The sequence below is a fragment of the Salvelinus alpinus genome, chromosome 3 (assembly GCF_045679555.1).
Source record: "Salvelinus alpinus chromosome 3, SLU_Salpinus.1, whole genome shotgun sequence".
In the NCBI taxonomy this organism is placed as follows: domain Eukaryota; kingdom Metazoa; phylum Chordata; class Actinopteri; order Salmoniformes; family Salmonidae; genus Salvelinus; species Salvelinus alpinus.
The window spans coordinates 11,233,825-11,249,480 of NC_092088.1; the positions used below are offsets into that span (position 1 = coordinate 11,233,825).

Below are 15,656 nucleotides of genomic sequence, written 5' to 3' on the forward strand. Positions count from 1 at the left end.
AGAAACACACACAGTTAGTTTTCCATCTTTGGCATACCCACATTCACACCACCTCTCCCTGTTCTATCTTTTATATCTGTTCTGTCTGTTCTGTCTGTCCTATCTGTTATGTCTGTTCTATCTGTTCTATCTGTTATATCTGTTCTGTCTGTTCTGTCTGTCCTATCTGTTCTGTCTGTCCTATCTGTTCTGTCTGTTCTATCGGATGACAGTGGGCTTGACAATGAAGTAATAATATGACACAATGAGAGGATGAGAAGGGGAGGAGACGAGGAGGAGAGGAGGAGGAGACGATGAGAAGGGGAGGAGAGGAGGAGACGAGGAGAGGAGGAGGAGAGGATGAGAAGGGGAGGAGACGAGGAGGAGTAGAGAAGAGGAGGAGTAGAGGATGAGAAGGGGAGGAGAAGAGGAGGAGACGATGAGAAGGGGAGGAGAGGAGGAGACGAAGAGAGGAGGAGGAGAGAGACGATGAGAAGGGGAGGAGAGGAGGAGACGAGGAGAGGAGGAGGAGAGAGACGATGAGAAGGGGAGGAGAGGAGGAGAGGAGGAGGAGAGAGATGATGAGAAGGGGAGGAGAGGAGGAGACGAAAAGAGGAGAGAGCATTATTCACTGTGGCTTTGCCAGAAAATATGTAATACGTCGACAAGTACCGTGGTCGTGTAATCCTGTGTATAAAGGTAAATGCAGGGAACAAAAGGGCATTTAAGAACCATGGAGACATTCTAAAGGAATATAGGGAATTCTTTCCTGCATAACATTCTTTCTCATTTTCCTGCGTGCACCAACAACAGAAAGTCAAATGAGATAAATAAACATTTGCATACTTTCACCCAGTTGAAAGATCCCTCTGCCTCTGACTGACCAACACACAGGCTTCACTCCGAGCACCTCGGGGTTCTTTAACAGAGAACAAACACAAACAGGCCGGAGGAGAAGCCACATTGTTCTCTGTTTTGTTGTCAGGAACGCTTCCGTAGCGAAGGAGACCACACCTCCAATACATCCGAAGGAACAGCCAGAAAAGGAAGAACACAGGGGAGCCTTTTAAGTGGGAAAATACACATTTATCTTCAAAACAGTTCCAGTTTTACTGTGCCTCCTGAAGTTGACTTGGGTGTTAGATTTATGGTTGTAGACTGCAGTACTCGCTTTAGTATCCTGTTGACATTGAGAAGTGCAAGAGAACTATTGAAATCAATAACTAATACGCTAATACACACATATCCTATGTCCCACTCTTCAGGAATACGTGTGTCAGCTGGCAGACGACCAGACGGATGGAGCACGCACGCACGCACACACACACACACACACACACACACACACACACACACACACACACACACACACACACACACACACACATCCCTCAACCCTTGTTATTTTGCTGTAGAAGGAGATTGGTCTCCACGGTGACCAAAGACAAAAAAAGAACAGCTGGCCTCCAGAGAAGAGAGAAAGAGAGAGAAGAGAGAGATTCCTAGAGACAGAGAGAGAGAAAGAGAAAGAGAGAGAAGAGAGAGAGAGAGAGAGAGAGAGCGAGAGAGAGAGAGAGAGAGAAGGAGAGCGAGAGAGAGAGGAGAGAGAGAGGGGGGGGGTGTAGAATGAGAGGGTGTGTGTAAGGAAGAGAAAACAGAGAGAGTGAATGAGTTTGGAAAGACGGTGCCAGGAGAGAGCAAGAGAGGGGGAGTAGAGGCAGAGAATCTGGAGAGAGTTACTGCAGGAGACTACAGAGAAAGAGGGTAGTAGAGGCAGAGAAACGGGAGAGAGTTACTGCAGGAGACTACAGAGAGAGAGGGTAGTAGAGGCAGAGAAACGGGAGAGAGTTACTGCAGGAGACTACAGAGAGACAGGGTAGTAGAGGCAGAGAATCAGGAGAGAGTTACTGCAGGAGACTACAGAGAGAGAGGGTAGTAGAGGCAGAAGATGAGTGCCCCACAAGGAATTAGAAAGTGAACACAGACTTTTAAAGAGAGGAAAACTGCTGTGACGACAGACAGACTGAGTGAACTACAGATACAGAGACGTCAAAGGACAATATTTTAGTCCAACTGGAAAACTGGAGCAAGTTAATAATTAGGTGAAGAGCCAGAACAGTGGAGATGAGACCACACGAACGAGAGGAGTAAGAAGACGGGCAGGGTGAAAGAGAGAGAGAAAAGACAATCGATCTCAGAGCTTTGGGAAACCATTAAGTTATTTGTGTTTTTATTTTGCTTTGACTCTGTTTGTCAGAGTTTTTAATGAACATCTGAGAAACTTTGGGAGAAGTAGATCCAATCTGTACTAAAGTTGGAGAGACGGACTTGACAAACTCCGCATCTAAACTCATTCACTACAAAGGTAAGATTTGTGATACAGTAAAGTTGCCCTGTCAGTGATGTTTTGTTGTTTATGTGTATATTATTTACACTCATGTGACATGGGCAAGCTCAGTCGTTAAGTAATAAGACAAAACATAGTGGTTGAAAACTTTGTTATGTTTCTTTGTTTGTTACATAAAAAGTTCAACATTGCAGATATTCAAAGTTAAAGTAGGCTTTCAGCAACACCTTTGGGTCTCTTCAGACATTCACATAGATAACACAAACCAGGAGAGGAGGAGAGGACAGGACAGAGAGAGACAGAGTGGTGGGAGACAGAGAGACAGAGTGGGGGGAGACAGAGAGACAGAGTGGTGGGAGACAGAGAGACAGAGTGGGGGGAGACAGAGAGAGAGGGGGGAGATACAGAGAGACAGAGTGGGGGAGACAGAGAGAGAGGGGGGAGATACAGAGAGACAGAGAGAGAAGGGTGAGATAAGGGGGGAGACAGAGAGAGACAGAGTGGTGGGAGACAGAGAGAGAGGGGGAGATACAGAGAGACAGAGTGGGGGAGACAGAGAGAGAGGGGGGAGATACAGAGAGACAGAGTGGGGGAGACAGAGAGAGAGGGGGGAGATACAGAGAGACAGAGAGAGAAGGGTGAGATAAGGGGGGAGACAGAGAGAGACAGAGTGGGGGGAGACAGAGAGAGAGGGGGAGATACAGAGAGACAGAGTGGGGGAGACAGAGAGAGAGGGGGGAGATACAGAGAGACAGAGAGAGAAGGGTGAGATAAGGGGGGAGACAGAGAGAGACAGAGTGGGGGGAGACAGAGAGAGAGGGGGAGATAAAGGGGAGACAGAGAGAGGGGGGAAATAAGGGGGAGACAGAGAGAGACAGAGTGGGGGGAGACAGAGAGAGAGAGGAGGAGATAAGGGGGGAGACAGAGAGAGTAGCAGGGGAGAGAAACAACAGAAGATCAGGTCATTCTTCAGAGTAACCCTGGCAGGTGGTTGAGACACACACACACACACACACACACACACACACACACACACACACACACAGAGAGAGAGAGAGAGACACACACAAAAACAGAGACACACACAAACACACTAACACACACACTTACACACAGAGAGAGAGAGAGACACACACTTAATCACAGTCCCTTCCTTCACTATGCCTTTGAGGCAAACAAAGCAAAATGATGGAAAGCTTAACAATGAAGGGAATATAACCGATTGATTGTATCAGAGGATAGTGAATCATGAAACAATGAGGGAGATCACAAGACCAATCTGACCGGACAGAAACAGACCACAGTGACAGACCAGACCACAGTGACAGACCACAGTGAAAGACCACAGTGACAGACCACAGTGACAGACCACAGTGACAGACCACAGTGACAGACCACAGTGACAGACCAGACCACAGGGACAGACCACAGGGACAGACCACAGTGACAGACCACAGTGACAGACCACAGGGACAGACCACAGTGACAGACCAGACCACAGGGACAGACCACAGTGACAGACCAGACCACAGTGACAGACCACAGTGACAGACCAGACCACAGGGACAGACCACAGGGACAGACCACTGGGACAGACCACAGGGACAGACCACAGGGACAGACCACAGTGACAGACCAGACCACAGTGACAGACCAGACCACAGGGACAGACCACGGTGACAGACCACAGTGACAGACCAGACCACAGGGACAGACCACAGGGACAGACCACAGGGACAGACCACAGGGACAGACCACAGGGACAGACCACAGGGACAGACCACAGTGACAGGCCAGACCACAGTGACAGACCAGACCACAGGGACAGACCACAGTGACAGACCACAGTGACAGACCACAGTGACAGACCAGACCACAGTGACAGACCAGACCACAGGGACAGACCACAGTGACAGACCAGACCACAGGGACAGACCACAGTGACAGACCACAGTGACAGACCACAGTGACAAACCACAGTGACAGACCAGACCACAGTGACAGACCAGACCACAGGGACAGACCACAGGGACAGACCACAGGGACAGACCACAGGGACAGACCACAGTGACAGACCACAGGGACAGACCACAGTGACAGACCAGACCACAGGGACAGACCACAGTGACAGACCAGACCGCAGGGACAGACCACAGGGACAGACCAGAGCGCAGGGACAGAGCATGACGCTGTGCAGGCAGGTTGTTGGTGCACCAGATGTGACAGTGGTGTGTCACACACCAGCACAGAATGTGTTCTCAGCCCCTAGCTGACCTAGCAGCTTCTCACAAAAAAATATAATAAGTGATTAGAGATCTAGATAAGTACAAAAGTAACACACACACACACACAGTCTTGTACAGCTAACCTTGTGGGGACCCACAATTTAGTCCCTTTCAAAATCAATTTTCCCTAACACCTAACCCTAGGTCCTAACCCTTAACGTAATTCTGCCCCTAACACTAATTCTAACCTTAACCCTAAACCCCATAGAAATAGCATTTGACCTTGTGGGTACTAACAAAATGTCCCCAGTTGGTCAAATTTTTGTTTGTTTACTATTCTTGTGAGGACACACACACACACATTTGAGTCCAGTTCTAGTGTGTGTTGGATAGCGCACACACAGCAGCTGTTCTAGCTGATGACAGGGCCCAGTCTGAAAAGCCCATCCTGAAATAGTACAGACAGGTTATAATTAAACAACAGAATGACTGTTCCAGCTACAACAGGACTCCTTACACCCAGGAAACACAAGTACACACAGTTTTTGATTTTTTAAAAATCTTTATTTAACTAGGCAAGTCAGTTAAGAACATATTCTTATTTTACAATGACGCCCTAGGAACAGTGGGTTAACTGCCTTGTTCCGGGGAAGAACAACAGATGTTCCCCTTTTCAGCTCAGGGATTTGATCTTGCAACCTTCCGGTTACTAGTCTAACGCTCTAACCACTAGGCTACCTGCCACCCCTACACTCTAACCACTAGGCTACCTGCCGCCCCTACACTCTAACCACTAGGCTACCTGCCGCCCCTACACTCTAACCACTAGGCTACCTGCCACCCCTACACTCTAACCACTAGGCTACCTGCCGCCCCTACACTCTAACCACTAGGCTACCTGCCACCCCGAGCAGTCCATAAATACACAGTCCATAAATACACACCAACACATGAAGTAAATCAGTACACGGATTAGAGGGAGTGAGATGAAATGAAGGAGCATATACTAAATATATATAGTGTGAAATAAATATACATAAAATATATTGGATAATATAAATATACATAAAAGATATAGTATAATTAAATATACATAAAAAATATAGCATAATATACATAAAATACAGTATAATATAAATATACATAAAATATATAGGATAATATAAATATACATAAAATATATAGGATAATATAAATATACATAAAATATGTAGCATAATATACATATTCATAAAATATATAGTATAAAATACATATACATAAAATATATAGTATAATATAAATATACATAAAGTATGTAGCACAAGATACATATACATAAAATATATATGATAATATCAATATGCATAAAATATATAGTATAATATACATAAAATATATAGTATAAAATAAATATACATGAAATATATAGGATAATATCAATATACATGAAATATGTAGTATAATATAAATATACATAAAATATATAGTATAATATAAATATACATACAAAATATAATATAATATAAATATACATAAAAGATAGTATTATATACATACAGCATATAGGACAATGTAAATATACATAAAATATTGGATTAATACAGGTAACGAGTGGAGGACAGAGGAGCCTCTTAAAGAAGAAGTTACAGGTCTGTGAGAGCCAGAAATCTTGCTTGTTTGTAGGTGACCAAATACTTATTTTCCACCATATTTTGCAAATAAATTCATTAAAAATCCTACAATGTGATTTTCTGGATTTATTTTTCTCATTTTGTCTGTCATAGTTGAAGTGTACCTATGATGAAAATTACAGGCCTCTCTCATCTTTTTAAGTGGGAGAACTTGCACAATTGGTGGCTGACTAAATACTTTTTTGCCCCACTGTATAGTATAATATAAATATACATACAACATAGATGGTGGAAGGTAATTGTAGAGCGTTCAGTAGAAATTGCATAATGGACTGGAAGGGTTAGGGTGTGGTTGAAGGGCTATTTTGTCCAGGGCGAGTTCGATACGAACACATAATACTGTCTTTCACCTAAATACGTCAAAGGAAACACTGAAAAGTGTTCAGAGTAACATATGTCAGAGATTATAGATTTCTTACAGGAAAGTTCTTACAGGAAGTGTGTGTGTGCCTAAAGTATGTGTATATGTGTGTGTGTGTGTGTGTGTGTGTGTGTGTGTGTGTGTGTGTGTGTGTGTGTGTGTGTGTGTGTGTGTGTGTGTGTGTGTGTGTGTGTGTGTGTGTGTGTGTGCGTGTGTGTGCGTGTGTGTGTGTGTGTGCATATGAAAAAACTTGTGTGTGTTGAAGAAATGCTTCAAACCTCTAATTCTGTCCATGTCTTTGTATCGTTTTCTCCCGTACGCTACAATAAGTTTGACCACCATTACCCTCTGTGTGTGAGACCTGACCAGGCCAAGGGAAAATCCAAGATGGAGGTGAGGGAGGAGGTGTTGTACATCCTGAATAAGGTGTGGACTAAACTACAGAACCTCCCTCAGGCCAACTCACTGGAGCTGGGGGCGTTCTTCATCATCATCCTGTTCGTCGGTGAGTCTAGGCACATTCCACGTCCGTAGGCCTCAACCCTTAGACACCTCTGGTAGATCTGAAGGAAGGATGCCTGTAATGCCTGTAAGCAATATGGTGGAATCTCCACTTAGCCAACTGCCTGTCAATGGAGGTCTTAATGTTTTTCATTATGTTGTTATTGGCCGGATTACCGACCGGGCCCCAGTGGCCCCCGAGCCTCCAGATGGGCCCCCATCGATTTTTATTTTTTAATGTCTGAGTCATTGATAGCATATGAGCACGGCATAAAAGCCATGGCAACACAAGTTCCCTTTTAAACGAATAAGCAGTCAGATCAGTGATTTCGGATTGTTTCTATTTTAACTGGGTAAAACCACATGAGTTGAATTACAGTGATCACAGCAACACTAATGTAATCAGTAATCACATGTATCATGTGACATTTCAATCTGTTATTGGCAGAGCAACAAGTAAATCTTTGTTTACGTCATAATGTCACGAAGCTAAATCTCTCTCTCTCTCTCTCCTTCCAGTGACATTCTTGTTTATTATTGTGCTGTCCTGCGTTCGCTGCTGTTGCTGTGGAAAGCTTAAATCCCGAGTCCTGCCCTTACAGTCTGTCTGAGGAGGAGACATTGGCCTAGTTACAATACGTAGAACATTTAAGGAAGGGAGGAAACAGCAATTCCAGGGAAGAACCAAATGAGAACCAATGAAGTATTAGAATCGCCTGGACAATGTAGCTTGGAGGGGACAGACAGACTGCTCTGCAACCAGCCTGACGAATCTGTGTGTGTATAAAGACTGATGAGCAATGGCCGACTCATTAAGACTACGTAGCAGTAGCTTTAAACAGAACAATGACACTCTATAAACAGAGAACTGTGAACATTGCTTCTGTGCTGTTGTTCTGTCTGAGGACACAAACCACTCTGAGGTTGAAAGACCCACCCAAGTTTTATCCTGCTTTCTCATGTGATTTAACCTGGAAGAGCCGATAGGTTTTATGTTGTGTGTTTTGTAGGTCTATAGAAGAAAGCATAAAAAAAAACTCCCTCAGATTTCAATCTTGTTGTGTTTAACAAAGTTGTTTTTAAGTCCAAGAATGTAAAACACATAAGTGCTAGAGTTCCAAACGTGTTTTTGTGTGTCTGTTTTCCAGTGGAAAAGAAGGGACAGTCATATAGAGTGCCCTCTGCTGGTGCAATGAGCACAATACATTTACACAACTGGTATAATAAAAACATATATGTTTTAAATGGTATAATTGGTGGGTGCTTATTCAGTATCTATCCCATTTCACACATGTTCATTATAGTGTTTTGTTTTTTTTGCATATCCCAACTGACCATGAGAGTGGGGTGACCCACTATCAATGGCAATCCTGGAACAATTAGGGTTTAATGCCTTGGGCAAAGACAGATTTTTCACCTTGTCGCCTCTGGGATTTGAACTAGTGACTACTGGCCCAGTGCTCTAACCTCTAGGCTGCCTGCCACCCCTGCAAAAAGTGTTGTACATTATTGATGCAGTATTGTAGAAATAGTAGTAATATCTGTTGCCTTACAGATAGGCAAATCGTGATTATCATTAGTTATACTGGTACTGTACCATCACCGATTGATTGTACATCAATCACTTGGAGTGGAACAACCTGTGTTTTGGGATTATATTCATCTGTAGTTGTCATTTGAGGAGCGACAAGTTTAGCTTTACTTAATGTTTAAGTGCAAATAAAACATAGTACATTAAAGAATCAAAAAATGTACATTGTGATTATTCTTGTTATTAATGCATTGTGTCAACAGTTAAAACCTTTGGAATGTAACACTCCAATTCCTGGCTGATCCTATGTCATATCTAACTTTCCATCTATAAAACGACAAAGACTGACCCACCCTATCCCTGATACTTTCACTTCAGGTGCCAGTAACCGTGCCACACAGCGGCGTAGTGTTTTGTGCAGTAGAGCATACCTTATCAGACCTTGTAGCACAGTCTCGGGCCTCACCTCCGATAGAGTCAATATTGTCGGTAAACATTAACCCAGCTGGACCTCTCTCTCTCTCTCCTACTGCGTCACATATCAAAAGCCCTCACAACAAGAGAACTAGTTACGATCACTGAGTATGCTTTTGGAATCAAGTGGAATCGAGAGAGAAAAATCCAGTTGGAGTTGAGAGTGAGTAAACCTCACAGGATACCAAGACTATCACACTGAAGAAGGTCTTCTAGGGTCTGAAGTGGACGGTTTATTTGGTATACAGATGCAGGGTTGGATTAGCTATTGAGTTACTAACAGAGGCCTATACATCCAGAAGCCAGGTCTCACAGACCGTATTTACCGTTAACTTCGCTGAGAACATTGAGAGATGGCTCTGGAAAGGTGAGTCATTGATTGGAAACTTGTTGATTAACAGATTTACATTTGTATTTACCATTTTAGTAATTTAGCAGACGCTCTTATCCAGAGCAACTTACAGTCAGTGCATTCATCTAAAGATACTGTAGCTAGGTGGGACAACTGCTTATCACAGTCATAGTCAGTACATTTTTCCTCAATAAAGTAACTACCAGCAAAGTCAGAGCTAGTAAGAAAGAAAAATAATGAACCGATGTGTAACATGAAGGAAGGCCTTGTTGTTCCCGTACATAAAGCCGACTGCCAGCAGGTTACAATGTTAAACAAACATAGGTGGAAGTAAAGGAAAAGTGATGTATCTTTAAAACTGTCCTTCTTCTGACACCTTCCTCTGACACCTTTTTCTGACACCATCCTCTGACACTCTCCTCTGAACCCTACATCTGACACCTTCCTCTGACACCTTCCTCTGACCCCTACCTCTGACACCTTCCTCTGACACCTTCCTCTGACACCTTCCTCTGACCCCTACCTCTGACCCCTACCTCTGATACCTTCCTCTGACCCCTACCTCTGACCCCTACCTCTGACCCCTTCCTCTGACCCCTTCCTCTGACCCCTTCCTCTGACCCCTACCTCTGACCCCTTCCTCTGACCCCTACATCTGACCCCTTCCTCTGACCCCTTCCTCTGACCCCTTCCTCTGACCCCTACCTCTGACCCCTACCTCTGACACCTTCATCTGACCCCTTCCTCTGACACCTTCATCTGACACCTTCCTCTGACACCTTCCTCTGACCCCTACCTCTGACCCCTACCTCTGACACCTTCCTCTGACCCCTTCCTCTGACCCCTACCTCTGACCCCTTCCTCTGACCCCTTCCTCTGATACCTTCCTCTGACACCTTCCTCTGACACCTTCCTCTGACCCCTACCTCTGACCCCTTCCTCTGACCCCTTCCTCTGACCCCTACCTCTGACCCCTACCTCTGACCCCTACCTCTGACACCTTCCTCTGACCCCTTCCTCTGACCCCTACCTCTGACCCCTTCCTCTGACCCCTTCCTCTGACCCCTTCCTCTGAACCCTACCTCTGACTCTTCACTCCCACTGTAGTGTTCCAGACCCCCCTGACCCGGCAGGGTCACCAGAGGACTGGATCCAGTGGGCAGTGCAGCGCCTGCAGATGGAGCCCTGGGCGTTGGGGGGCATTGTGGTCATAGGGGTGTTCCTGCTGATGATCCTGGCCCTGGTGGTCTTCGCTCTAATATATGGCTGTTGCTGCTCACCTGGAGGGGGGAAGAGGAGGATGAAGAAGGGGGTGCTTTAGAGAAGTGTGTCCCACTCTCCATGACTGTTCTACGGCCATTTAGATTTTCTGTACCCCCTACGTCTACGATGACTTTTCCAAAAGAAAAGACTGTGCAAAAAAAAAGCGTCCATCCCAAGCATTATTAATGGGACCATCATTTAAACAAACACTCTGAGGAATGTCTGAATCGGCAAGTAATTCGATCAAGTCAAGACAATAACGTTCATAAATTGACTTATGTATTTGATTATGAAAATGTGTTGTTTGATTATAATTAAAAGTTGAAACTTTAAATGAATCCATCCTTTCAATACATTTATTTGTGTATTTGATTATGAAAATGTGCTGCTTGATTATAATTAAATGTTGAAACTTTAAATGAATCCTTTCAATAAAAAACTATATTTATGCGCATATCAAAAGCGATGCTGAAAGGGACGTTGTCGTGTATAGCAGAGCCAGGATGAGTCACAAGATGGCGGGTATGCCAGAATGGACTTGGAGATGGAGTCATTGAGGTTGGTAAGAAGGCGGGCAGGAGGGGAAAAAAGGAAGAAAGTGGAACATATTAAGAGTAAATATGGAGTGCTGCAGAAGGAAATTGATCATGAATTAACTGCGGTGTCAGGTGCGGTAAAGAACACAGAGTTTAAGCCTTGTCCCGATGGTGATAAAGATGTTTTTTGCCCAGTAGGAGTGAGATTTCTGGAGAGAATGGATCCTTGCCTTCTGGCTGATCCATATGTGGTATCAGGTTGGGTGGAGAAGAGGTTGAGGAATGTTGGGTTGGTGAAAGTTACTTTTTCGTGTCTCTGCCGTCAAGGGAGGGCGGGCACTCTGCACCACGGGTCTGGGGACTGTGACTTGCTTTCCTCTCTGGAGCAGGGCACCTTTGAAATGAGTGATAACTCGTCTGGCGTTAAGTGTTGATGAGGGTCGACTGAAGTTGAAGATTCCCGGTGTCTGTGATGCCTGCCATTTGATGTGGCGCAGACCCAGTGTAGAGCGTGTAGACTTGACTTGACTTCCGGCGCCGAAAAGAGATGGCCGCCTCGCTTCGCGTTCCTTGGAAAATATGCAGTATTTTGTTTTTTTATGTGTTATTTCTTACATCGGTACCCCAGGTAATCTTAGGTTTCATTACATACAGTCGGGAGGAACTACTGAATATACGATTAACGTCAACTCATCATCGTTCCTACCAGGAATATGACTTTCCCGAAACGGATCCAGTGTTTTGCCTTCCACCCAATACAATGGATCTGATCCCAGCCGGCGACCCTGTGCGACGCCGTAAAAGGGGCAAACGAGGCGGTCTCGTGGTCAGGCTTCGGAGACGGGCACATCGCGCTCCACTCCCTAGCATACTACTCGCCAATGTCCAGTCTCTTGACAATAAGGTTGATGAAATCCGAGCACGGGTAGCATTCCAGAGAGACATCAGGGATTGCAACGTGCTCTGCTTCACGGAAACATGGCTAACTCAAGAGACGCTAACGGAGTCGGTGCAGCCAGCTGGTTTCTTCATGCATCGCGCCGACAGAAACAAACATCTTTCTGGTAAGAAGAGGGGCGGGGGGGTATGCCTCATGATTAACGAGACGTGGTGTGATCATCATAACAACACACAGGAACTCAAGTCATTCTGTTCACCTGATCTAGAACTCCTCACAATCAAATGTCGACCGCATTATCTACCAAGGGAATTCTCTTCAATCATAATCACAGCCGTATATATTCCCCCCCAAGCAGACACATCGATGGCCCTGAACGAACTTTATCTGACTCTTTGTAAACTGGAAACCACACACCCTGAGGCTGCATTCATCGTAGCTGGGGATTTTAACAAGGCTAATCTAAAAACAAAACTCCCTAAATTCTATCAGCATATCGATTGTGCTACCAGGGCTGGAAAAACCCTAGATCATTGTTATACTAATTTCCGCGACGCATATAAGGCCCTCCCCCGCCCCCCTTTCGGAAAAGCTGACCACGACTCCATTTTGTTGATTCCAGCCTACAAACAGAAACTCAAACAACAAGCTCCCGCGCTCAGGTCTGTTCAACGCTGGTCCGACCAATCTGAATCCACGCTTCAAGACTGCTTCGATCACGCGGATTGGAATATGTTCCGCACTGCGTCCAACAACAATATTGACGAATATGCTGATTCGGTGAGCGAGTTCATTAGGAAGTGCATTGACGATGTCGTACCCACAGCAACGATTAAAACATTCCCAAACCAGAAACCGTGGATTGACGGCAGCATTCGCGTGAAACTGAAAGCGCGAACCACTGCTTTTAACCAGGGCAAGGTGACCGGAAGCATGACCGAATACAAACAGTGTAGCTATTCTCTCCGCAAGGCAATCAAACAGGCTAAGTCCCAGTACAGAGACAAAATCGAGTCGCAATTCAACAGCTCAGACACAAGAGGTATGTGGCAGGGTCTACAGTCAATCACGGATTACAAAAAGAAAACCAGCCCCGTCGCGGACCAGGATGTCTTGCTCCCAGACAGGCTAAACAACTTTTTTGCCCGCTTTGAGGACAATACAGTGCCACTGACACGGCCCCCTACCAAAACCTGCGGGCTCTCCTTCACTGCAGCCGAGGTGAGTAAAACATTTAAACGTGTTAACCCTCGCAAGGCTGCAGGCCCAGACGGCATTCCCAGCCGCGTCCTCAGAGCATGCGCAGACCAGCTGGCTGGTGTGTTTACGGACATATTCAATCAATCCTTATCCCAGTCTGCTGTTCCCACATGCTTAAAGAGGGCCACCATTGTTCCTGTTCCCAAGAAAGCTAAGGTAACTGAGCTAAACGACTACCGCCCCGTAGCACTCACTTCCGTTATCATGAAGTGCTTTGAGAGACTAGTCAAGGACCAAATCACCTCCACCCTACCTGACACCCTAGACCCACTCCAATTTGCTTACCGCCCCAATAGGTCCACAGACGACACAATCGCAACCACACTGCACACTGCCCTAACCCATCTGGAACAGAGGAATACCTATGTGAGAATGCTGTTCATCGACTAAAGCTCAGCATTTAACACCATAGTACCACCCACGACTGCGTGGCCATGCACGCCTCCAACTCAATCATCAAGTTTGCGGATGACACTACAGTGGTAGGCTTGATTACCAACAACGACGAGACGGCCTACAGGGAGGAGGTGAGGGCCCTCGGAGTGTGGTGTCAGGAAAATAACCTCACACTCAACGTCAACAAAACAAAGGAGATGATTGTGGACTTCAGGAAACAGCAGAGGGAGCACCCCCCTATCCACATCGACGGGTCAGTAGTGGAGAAGGTGGAAAGTTTTAAGTTCCTCGGTGTACACATCACGGACAAACTGAATTGGTCCACCCACACAGACAGCGTTGTGAAGAAGGCGCAGCAGCGCCTCTTCAACCTCAGGAGGCTGAAGAAATTCGGCTTGTCACCAAAAGCACTCACAAACTTCTACAGATGCACAATCGAGAGCATCCTGTCGGGCTGTATCACCGCCTGGTACGGCAACTGCTCCGCCCACAACCGTAAGGCTCTCCAGAGGGTAGTGAGGTCTGCAGAACGCATCACCGGGGGCAAACTACCTGCCCTCCAGGACACCTACACCACCCGATGTCACAGGAAGGCCATAAAGATCATCAAGGACAACAACCACCCAAGCCACTGCCTGTTCACCCCGCTATCATCCAGAAGGCGAGGTCAGTACAGGTGCATCAAAGCAGGGACCGAGAGACTGAAAAACAGCTTCTATCTCAAGGCCATCAGACTGTTAAACAGCCACCACTAACATTTAGCGGCCGCTGCCAACATACTGACTCAACTCCAGCCACTTTAAAAATGGGAATTGATGGAAATTATGTAAAAATGTACCACTAGCCACTTTAAACAATGCCACTTAATATAATGTTTACATACCCTACATTACCCATCTCATATGTATATACTGTACTCTATATCATCTACTGCATCTTGCCATCTTTATGTAATACATGTACCACTAGCCACTTTAAACTATGCCACTTTATGTTTACATACCCTACAGTACTCATCTCATATGTATATACCGTACTCTATACCATCTACTCCATCTTGCCATGCCGTTCTGTACCACCACTCATTCATATATCTTTATGTACATATTCTTTATCCCTTTACACTTGTGTGTGTGTATAAGGTAGTAGTTGTGGAATTGTTAGGTTAGATTACTTGTTGGTTATTACTGCATTGTCGGAACTAGAAGCACAAGCATTTCGCTACACTCGCATTAACATCTGCTAACCATGTGTATGTGACTAATAAAATTTGATTTGATTTGATTTGATTTGATTTGAGCGTGGTGAAACAGAGAAGTTTGTACTATTGATGCAGAGTTTTTACCAGATAAAGTCAAGTTAGGATGTGTCCGTTAGAGCTTTTGTCCCAAACCCATTACGGTGTTTTAGGTGTCAAGCTTATGGCAGTGGCATGTGGCAGCAGTGGCAGCAGTGTAGGAGGGAGTGTAGGAGGGAGATTCCTAGATGTGATAAGTGTGCAGGAAGACATGAGACAAAGGAATGTGTAGTATCGTTGAAAAAAGTTGTGTGTGTTAGCTGTGGGGGTATCAATGGTGCTGGAGATCAGAGGTGTCCGGTGAGAGAAAGGCAGGTTGAAGTTTCCAGGATCAGAGTAGTGCAGAAGGTGTAGTATGCTGAGGCAGTGAAGAGAGTAGTTGAGGAAGATGGGTCCAGGGTGAGGGATCCTAAGAAGACCCCTGGGAGTAGAGTGATCGGAATAGCATGTGCTTTAGTAAGGTTGGTTTGTTGGCGTTCATGGCCATGGTGATCAATTATACCGCTGGAATGGAACGTAAATCACAGAGGATAGATGTTGTGGAGGCAGCTGCAGAGAAGTAC

At 45.4% G+C, this 15,656-nt stretch overlaps 2 long non-coding RNA genes across 2 annotated transcripts; both read left to right on the forward strand.

The window, feature by feature from the left end:
- The first annotated feature begins 583 nt into the window (after positions 1–583).
- Positions 584–8,840, forward strand: LOC139570010 (uncharacterized). Its single transcript, XR_011673993.1, has 3 exons — positions 584–2,344; positions 6,916–7,090; positions 7,606–8,840. It is a non-coding gene; the product is annotated as an uncharacterized lncRNA (long non-coding RNA).
- Positions 8,841–9,099: 259 nt separating this feature from the next.
- Positions 9,100–11,044, forward strand: LOC139570011 (uncharacterized). The gene is made up of 2 exons (XR_011673994.1): positions 9,100–9,458; positions 10,551–11,044. It is a non-coding gene; the product is annotated as an uncharacterized lncRNA (long non-coding RNA).
- Positions 11,045–15,656: the final 4,612 nt, after the last annotated feature.